This window comes from Dipodomys merriami, unplaced genomic scaffold (assembly GCF_024711535.1).
Source record: "Dipodomys merriami isolate MVZ:Mamm:240054 unplaced genomic scaffold, mDipMer1.0.p SCAF_8, whole genome shotgun sequence".
NCBI lineage: Eukaryota > Metazoa > Chordata > Mammalia > Rodentia > Heteromyidae > Dipodomys > Dipodomys merriami.
In genome coordinates, this window is record NW_027206401.1 from 60046764 (window position 1) to 60055484 (window position 8721).

The 8721-nt window shown below is 37.8% G+C and overlaps 1 pseudogene; it reads right to left on the reverse strand.

Annotated features, from left to right (window-relative positions):
* Nucleotides 1–7731: 7731 nt before the first annotated feature.
* On the reverse strand, nucleotides 7732–8493 carry LOC138819018 (NADH dehydrogenase [ubiquinone] flavoprotein 2, mitochondrial-like; annotated as a pseudogene).
* Nucleotides 8494–8721: the final 228 nt, after the last annotated feature.

Consider the following 8721-nt stretch of genomic DNA (forward strand, 5'->3'; position numbering starts at 1 on the left):
CTCTTCTTCCTCTTCTTCCTCTTCTTCCTTTTCTTCCTCTTCTTCCTCTTCTCCTTCTTCTCCTTCTTCTCCTTCTTCTCCTTCTTCTCCTTCTTCTCCTTCTTCCTCTTCCTCTTCTTCCTCTTCTTCCTCTTCTTCCTCTTCTTCCTCTTCTTCCTCTTCCTCTTCCTCTTCCTCTTCCTCTTCCTCTTCCTCTTCTTCTTCTTCTTCTTCTTCTTCTTCTTCTTCTTCTTCTTCTTCTTCTTCTTCTTCTTCTTCTTCTTCTTCTTCTTCTTCTTCTTCTTCTTCTTCTTCTTCTTCTTCCTCTTCTTCTTCCTCTTCTTCTTCCTCTTCTTCTTCCTCTTCCTCTTCCTCTTCCTCTTCCTCTTCCTCTTCCTCCTCCTCTTCCTCCTCCTCTTCCTCCTCCTCTTCCTCCTCCTCTTCCTCCTCCTCTTCCTCCTCCTCTTCCTCCTCCTCTTCTTCCTCCTCTTCTTCCTCCTTTTCTTCTTCTTCCTTCTTCTTCCTCCTCTTCTTCCTCCTCTTCTTCCTCCTCTTCCTCTTCCTCTTCCTCTTCCTCTTCCTCTTCCTCTTCTTCTTCTTCTTCTTCTTCTTCTTCTTCTTCTTCTTCTTCTTCTTCTTCTTCTTTCTTCTTCTTCTTCTTCTTCTTCTTCTTCTTCTTCTTCTTCTTCTTCTTCTTCTTCTTCTTCTTCTTCTTCTTCTTCTTCTTCTTCTTCTTCTTCTTTCTCTTTCTTCTTCTCTTCTTCTCCTTTGTAGCTCTTCCTATCTTAACACATAGCCATTTGGTTTCAGCAATCCACAGTCCCAGAAGAAGAGGTTCTGTCATTAGCCCAGGTCCACAGGGCATAACTGGGAAAGGGGTACCTTGGTCTTCATTCAGGACAAGACAAGCACACAAATATTCCTGCCTGTGAAGTTTCTTCATATTTCCAAATAATGACATGAGATTTTGGTTAAAATTTTTTATTAGGGTTGTATTTATTCCTTAGCTCTACCTTACTGTAAATTATATTCTGTGTTCTTAGGCTTTTAACTATCTGGAGAATATTTTGTAACTGGCTTGATTAAGACTGACACACAAACATAGAATTGTTTATTTAAATTCTAGACTAATGAATCTAGGGAAAAGATAAAGGTAATTTTCATTTTTACTAATAATTAGTATCTCACTTAAACTAATTATTTTTAATTAGTAAAATAACAATCAAGTCATTCAAGTTAGCTGTTAAATTAAAGATTAGTTTTTTGGACTTCTTATTCCAATTGCTTTTTAAACTATTGAAATTTTCTACTATTATGTCCAAAAGTATGGTTTTAAAGAAGACGACACTGATGTTTATTTAATGAGGCTTAGAATGTGTTATTGTCTCAGTCAGATTGCTTTAAACAGCAAACAAGTTATTTAATATTGTGGATTTTTGGTCCTAATATTAAGAGATCCTTTGTATACTAAGTATTTGCTTAGTTTAAAAATTAAAGCAAATTTTCTGTGAATTAGTATTATATAATGTAAGTGGGAAGAAAAGCCTCTGACACAAACTGTATTTGTCTATTAAGAGAAGTAAACACTAACACCACTTAAACCAAAGCATTGGAACCTGTGTGCCTTTTATTATGGTGGAAAAAAATAACAAAACAAAACAACAAAAAAATACCCGCTTGCTTAACCAGAAAAGAATCAGCAGACCTATAGCCATCTAATATTTGACGAGAGCCCAAAATGTAGGATAGAAAAGAAGACAGCCCCTTTAACAAGTGGTACTGGGAAAACTGGATATTTACATGTAGAAAACTGGAACATCCCTATCATCTTGCATGAACAGCAAATTGAAATGGATCAAAGAACTCAATATAATACCTGGAACCACAAAACCTCTGCAGAAAAGAGTAGGGGAAGGAGTAAGAGAAACATTAGAACTTCTCAGCACAAGCTAGAACTTTCTGAATAAAATTTCTGAAAATTGACAAGTGAATTGAAAAAAATGAGATTGAACTCAAGAAACTAAAGGCTCAAAGAATCAACTACTTAAGGCAAACAAACTAAAAGAGACTTCTCAAAAGAAGTAGTAAAAATGGCCAGTAAACACAGGAAGACATTATCAACCTCTCTGGACATAAAAGAAATGCAAGTCAAAACAACACTGAGATTCCATCTCACCCCACTTAGAATGGCCATATCAAGAATACAAATAACAACAGACCCTGGCACAGATGTAAGTGGGGTGGTAGGGGAAGGTACCCTAATACACTCTTGGTGAGAATGTAAACTGGTGTAATCACTCTGGAAAGCAGTACAGAGGTTCCTCAAAAAACCAAATGTAGAACTACCCTATGATCCAGCAATTCCATTCCTGGGCATTTATGAAAAAGATTACAAATCAGGATGCAGTAAAGCCACCAGCACAACCATGTTCATTGCTGCACTATTTCCCATAGCCAAGGTATGGAAACAGCATAGATGTCCTCAATGGACCAATGGATCAAGAAAATGTGATATATAATATATAATATACATACATACATACATAGAATGGAATTTTACTCATCTATTTGGAAAATGTTACTACATCACTTAATAAGAAATAGCTAGATGTAGAAAAAATATGTTAATTGAAGTAAGTCAGGCCCAGAGAGCCAAAGGACAGATATTTTTCTCATGTGTTCATATGTGGAAGTTAGATCTAATTTATAAATATATATTATAAATTTATAAATATAAATTATAAATAAATACATTCAGGGTCAGTGCACATGTATACAGAACACAGAAGTATAAATGTTAGTATGGTATATGCAGGGGAGAATTCAAATACTGTAACTCTTTAGGACAACTACCTCACATTCTAACAAAATGAATACCAGGAACCTGGTACATGAAATGAAGGGGGGTAAATATGGAAGGAATATACAAATGAAGAAAGAAAGGGGAGAATATAATCATAATATTCAGTGAATATTCTATGAAACTAGAAAAAATTGAAGGGAGGGGTGGGGCTGGGAGGGATGGGGGAGAATGATGAAATGGGTAATATTGATCAAGATGTTGTTGATTTGTTGAATGGGTACTCCTTAACAATATCAAAAGTATAATATAAAAATGATAAAATCAACCCTTTAAAACATTGACATATACATAATTACTTCTTCAGGTAGAACACAGTACAACTATTCTAATACTTTGCTGCACAATTTTACTGAACAATATGATGACTTTTACTGATCAAAATGCTCAATTGATTTAGCTTAGTAAAATATTTGGTTTTCTTATGGAATATGTTCTAGAGGAAAGAATTCAGAAACACTTTTTAAAGCAATCATTTCTTCATTAGTGGTTTAACTTGCCATACGTAGCTATTTTTTAAGTATCCAATCAAAATAATAAATTCTATTGAAATTTTCTCCATAACAGTTTGGCAACTCTCCACAGGTAACTTCAGTCATTTTAGAACTTTTGATTAAGTACCCAGCATTCATCTTTCTCCAGCACTCTGCATATAGCAACTACAGATGGCATTTTCCAAAATAATTAGATGCACTCTCATGCCGTGTTTAAAGATGGTCCTTGAACAATTTGACACACCCAATGTGGTATTTAATGTGGCATTCAGGATTTTCTGAAACTTACTTCCAACTTAGTGTTTCCAAGAACCTCACTAGCTGGGAACAAAACATAAAGGTCTGATCATAGGAGCACTGTGGGTAGAGGTCTGATTCAGGATTCATATCTAGTATTTAGAGAGGGGGGAGGTAGACTCTTTATTATGGAATTCAGATAGCCAGGAATCCATAGAAAACTGTGCAGCCACTCAGTCATAAATTTGGCTCCAGCAGGACAAGGTTTGATGGTGTAGGGTTCCTCAGGGAATCAGTCCAATGGTCAACACCCGAGCACTCTGGCATGTTTCTATGCAAAATTGTTTAGCTACTTCCTTGGATTGTTGGGTAAAGTCAAATTCTTCAACGTGCCATTCAGGAGGAATGATAGCTGGGTTATCCCAGTAGTTTGAGAAAAACATTGGGGTTGAGTTTGTAGGGAAAATAAATGATTGGAAAAATTAGCAGATTAAACACAATGAAGAAAAGTTGGTCTATCTTCCCATAGAAACTAAAGGGCAGAGAGCGGTGCTTGGTTTTCATATTGGCCTCAGAATCTGATTAGCAAAGAAAAAGAAGCTAGACTTAGGAAGAGTCACTGTGCTGGAGTTTGGTTTTGAGGTCTGGGATAGACTGAACAGTTAGGAAAGACATGTCAGAAAACTTAGGTGTGGGCAGACAGAAACATCAGAGGAGAGAGAAATGAGCCATGCTGACATTTCCAGCGTCACCTCTATTCTGCAGAAATGTCAGCTGTCTCCCTCCCTGAGTTAGCATTCACTGCAACATATTCTTCTTTCCCCCCATTCCTCCTGCTAGAGGCATAGAATACTTTACCTAAATAAAATATTTCCTCCCTATGGCTAATAACGACTTTAGTTTAGAAACATTTATTTTAAAACCACTGCCTTGCACCTTCTGTGTCTGCACCCTGCTGCAGAGATGGAAAGCTTTGAATCTGTTGTCAAGATATTGTTAGAAAGCCACATCTTTCCATTTCCCCCGAACAACTTCATATTGCATGTTTTTTTAATGCTCCTCTTTAATGATTATGGTTTGAAGTAGTTTGTGTTTTCAGGGTGTCTTAACAAAACAGAGTATGTCTATCTCAACCACCAGTGCTGGAATGCAACTTGTTCCAAGTTTAGACATTGTTCATTAAAACTTCTTTCCTTCCCACTTAACAGTGTAGGCAAAGTCAGACCTTAGCCAGGGCTGGCTGAGTTATTTGCTCATTCAGTCTTAAAGATTGGTAGATAGAAATTTTGCTTGTCACTAGGGCTTTTGCATTAGTTCAGCAGTTATGCAATTTCATCAGAGGCTTTAAAATCCATTTGTGACTTTTAATTTTTTTTAGAGAGAAGGGTTTTCTATAAAATTGATATAGTGTCTGCCATCATGTTATGGCCAAATTGGTACAAGTTTGTTTCTAGGGCCTACCAGTCTGTTTAGAAATGTTGGTCCCACAAAACTGAGGAGAATTATCTAGAATATTTACATGTATAATTAAATAGCTCAATTTTAATCCAACATTACCTTGTTATTGTCTTATATTATTACTTATCACATTATTGTCTGTAACCTTGATCTCATTTTATGGCAGACCATAATAAAATTTTAAATAATTATCTTAATTAGATATTAAAGTTGGATTGTGCATTTGCTAATGAATCCTAACAGAGTATAAGAAAGAAATGGAGACTCAGATAAATGGCTAGGTCAGTTATGGAGAAAATCATAATTGAGGAAATGTAATCCATACAGAAGCCAGTTGTAAGGAATTCAATATATTATGCAAGAAGCAATTATGCTGCTCTTTTGAAAAATTATACAGCTCTATATTTTTCATTCTAACTTAGAATTTTTCCCTTATCATTAATCCGCCTGATAGTTGAAGCTAGATTATTTTCTAGTATGATTGAGTTTGTTTGGGTGCTCTTTTCCATACCCAAATGTGACTAGAGGATAATGGTCCCATGGACTTTTATAGAGAGCAATCTGGAAAACACAGTTTGTCTGGCACAAGTTATTCTTATAACTTGTTATTGATGAGTTACTATTGTCCCTGATAGGAGGCGTTTATTCTTTCAATCCCTTGCACAGTAGCTATGTATATTACACCTCATTATCATTCTTGCAAAACTCCCTAAGGGGTCCGGAAGGTATCCTCTTTGAAGGTAACTCATTATATCTTATTTTGAAGATGTCTTAGGAAGAAGCTCCCCTCATTTTTCTGTTCATGTGTATACTTATTTTTTAAAACAGAAACAATTATTTGGACTTTCTTCCAAAACTCACTGCTGAGATTTACCTTATTTCTCGTGCTGATCAAAATAGCTGCACAATCACTATAATTACTTTTCTTTTTGAAATAAAATTGCTGTTCCAGATTCCTCTTTTGTTTCCCTTTCTTTCTTCCTGTTTACCTGGTTGATGAGTGTTTATTTGGCCAATGATGTAGGAAGGGTAGCAGTTGGGAGTGTTATGTATTTACTGAGTAACTACCATATTCTAAATCATGTGGGTCTGTGGGTCTGGGAGGAGAGTCCACTCAAACATCTAAGGTACTGGAAGAATTTGGAGGCCTTCAGTGTACTGGTGACTGGAAGACTCTCTCTCTTTTCTTTTTTTGTCCATCATGGGGCTTGAAGTCAGCCTGGGCACACTCCCTCAGCTCTTTTGCTCAAGGCTAGCACTCTACCACTTGAGCCACTGCTCTACTTCTGGTTTTCTAGTGATTAATTGGAGATAAGTGGCTCATGGACTTTCCTGCCCAGGCTGGCCTTGAACTCTCTAGAAAGAGTTAGAGCTGGAGAAACAAAATGTGGACAAAAGCTTCATAACAGAATACCTGAGCTATTTATTTATTTATTTATTTTTTAGCTATTTCTTATGTGAGGAAAAAAATAACTATACTGCCAAGCTTCTTTTGTTATTTTTAGTACTGAAGATGGCTTATTTGATCTTTCTACATATCTTCAATGAAATGACAATAGATCTAGAATTGAATATGTAACTATAAAAGTAGGCACTGGGTAAATAGTATAAAAATTTCTTGCTGGGTGCAGGTGGCTCATGCCTGTAATTCTAGCTACTCAGGAGGCTGAGATCTGAGGATCATGGTTCAAAGCCAGCCTGGGCAGGAAAGTCTGTGGGACTCTTATCTCCAATTAATGACCAGAAAACAGGAAGTGGTGCTGTGGCTCAAGTGGTAGAGTGCTCACCTTGAGCTGAAGAGCTCGGGAACAGGGCCCAGGTCCAGAGTTCTAGCCCCAGGACTGACAAAAAAAGTTTCTTCTACTGAATTCCTTTACCAATCCTGAAAAGAGACAAGCTGTCAATGAGAGGGCTTGGCTCTGGTGCTTCTTTTTCTGCTACATGTATCTTTTCACCTGAGTTCAGATCATGTCCTCAGTTTCTCATTAATTATCACAGAAATTTCCAATGATAATTCCAGATTTCTGCCTCTATTATTCTTATTGAATTCCATTTTCACAAAACTATGTGCAAGAAATCTTTCTGACATAACGTCGAACTTTACAACTTTGGCGGGGGGGGGGGGGGGGGGGGGAGGGGGGGGATGGGGAGGGCGGGGAGATTGGGAAGGGATGGGAAGGGGAAACAAAGGAGGAGGCAACAATGCTTGATAAGAAATGTACTCATTATCTTGCCCATGTAATTGTAACCCCTCTGTATGGTATTTTCACAATAAAAAATATAGTTAATGTAAAAAAAAAAAAAGAAATCTTTCTGAAGAACAACTCGCAATGTTGGTCTTTGTAGATTGCTCATCCAACACTCCTGAAAATGACATTCAAGGCTCCAATCCTCTAGGCCTGTTCTACCCAGCCTTTCCTTTATTCCATACCTTACCAACCCTGAATATTTGTTATTCCCAATAAAATCTGCCACTTGAAAGAAAATAAAGACTTTAGGGTCAGACGTGTAAGGCTTCAGTTCTGGCTCCATTTACTATCAGCTGTGTGACTCTAGTCAAGTTACCTAATCTTTATGCAACTCAACATCTTTTTATTTTTAAGCAGGTTATTCATGCTTTAATTTCTCCAGTGATGTATTTATAGTTGAATGTAAATTACAGACCTGCTTGCACACCAAATCCAGGACCTTTTGGTGATGCAGTCAAGAAGGTGAGGCCTCCAGCTGAATCACAATGGAAGTAAGACCTCCAGCTGGCTTACAGAGCCAGTGTCCATTCCTTGGCCCAGGGTTTGGAACTTTGCCAGCTTTGACGCCATCAATAATGTCTTTAACACCTTTAGGTATCAGAACTTCAAAATAGGTGTCATTTGCTTGAACCATTGGTGTATTTACACAAGTCCCGAAACCTCCCACCTTTGTAAGAGTGCAAAGAAGCTGGAGTGTTGTTTCCCCAGTTTTCTGGAAGGCATCCCATATGCAGTCAGAGTTATGAAGCATGCAGGGTGTGGAGGTGTGGACCTGAATGTGGCATTTTCCGATTGGCTTTTGATTACACATCATATACAAAGTTACAACTTAATTTACTCCCATTGGAGGTACTAGTATACTGTCTGCAGCCTTGTTCACAGCAGAGATGGGTAGCCACCCATTTGACCTTTGGGATAAATCCAGGACTGGATGCACAGTTGCAGCCTTGCGTCCTTCTGGATCATTCTTTCCAATTGCTTCTATTCTCTTACAGCTTTCTGGTGTGACATCAAATGGGTGATCTGGGTTATTTTCAGGAGGATCTCTGTGCACCCATAAGGTTTCCCCAACACTATTTTGCACGGATGACTTATGAAAATTCCTCTCTTGTCTTCCCCACTGGCTGCTCTGACCCAAAAAGCTGAGGAGAAGAACATGGCTGTTCTGTGGTGAAGGCTGTGCTAGAAGAGCCAAAGTCTTCTTTATAATGATCATAATTACAGTGCCTCTCTCACAAGATTATAGGGAGAACTAACAGAAACCGTCACTACATGTGAGGTACTTCGTACAGTGAACAGCTTGAGGTGACCATTTAGTAACTCTATTCACCCATCCTGTCACACTGATTTAGCTTGCCTTCATTCCTACCTCATCTCAATTGTCCTTCAAGATTCTACACGGATCCTGTCTCCTTTGCTGCTGTTCTAAACTCGCCCTTTCCAC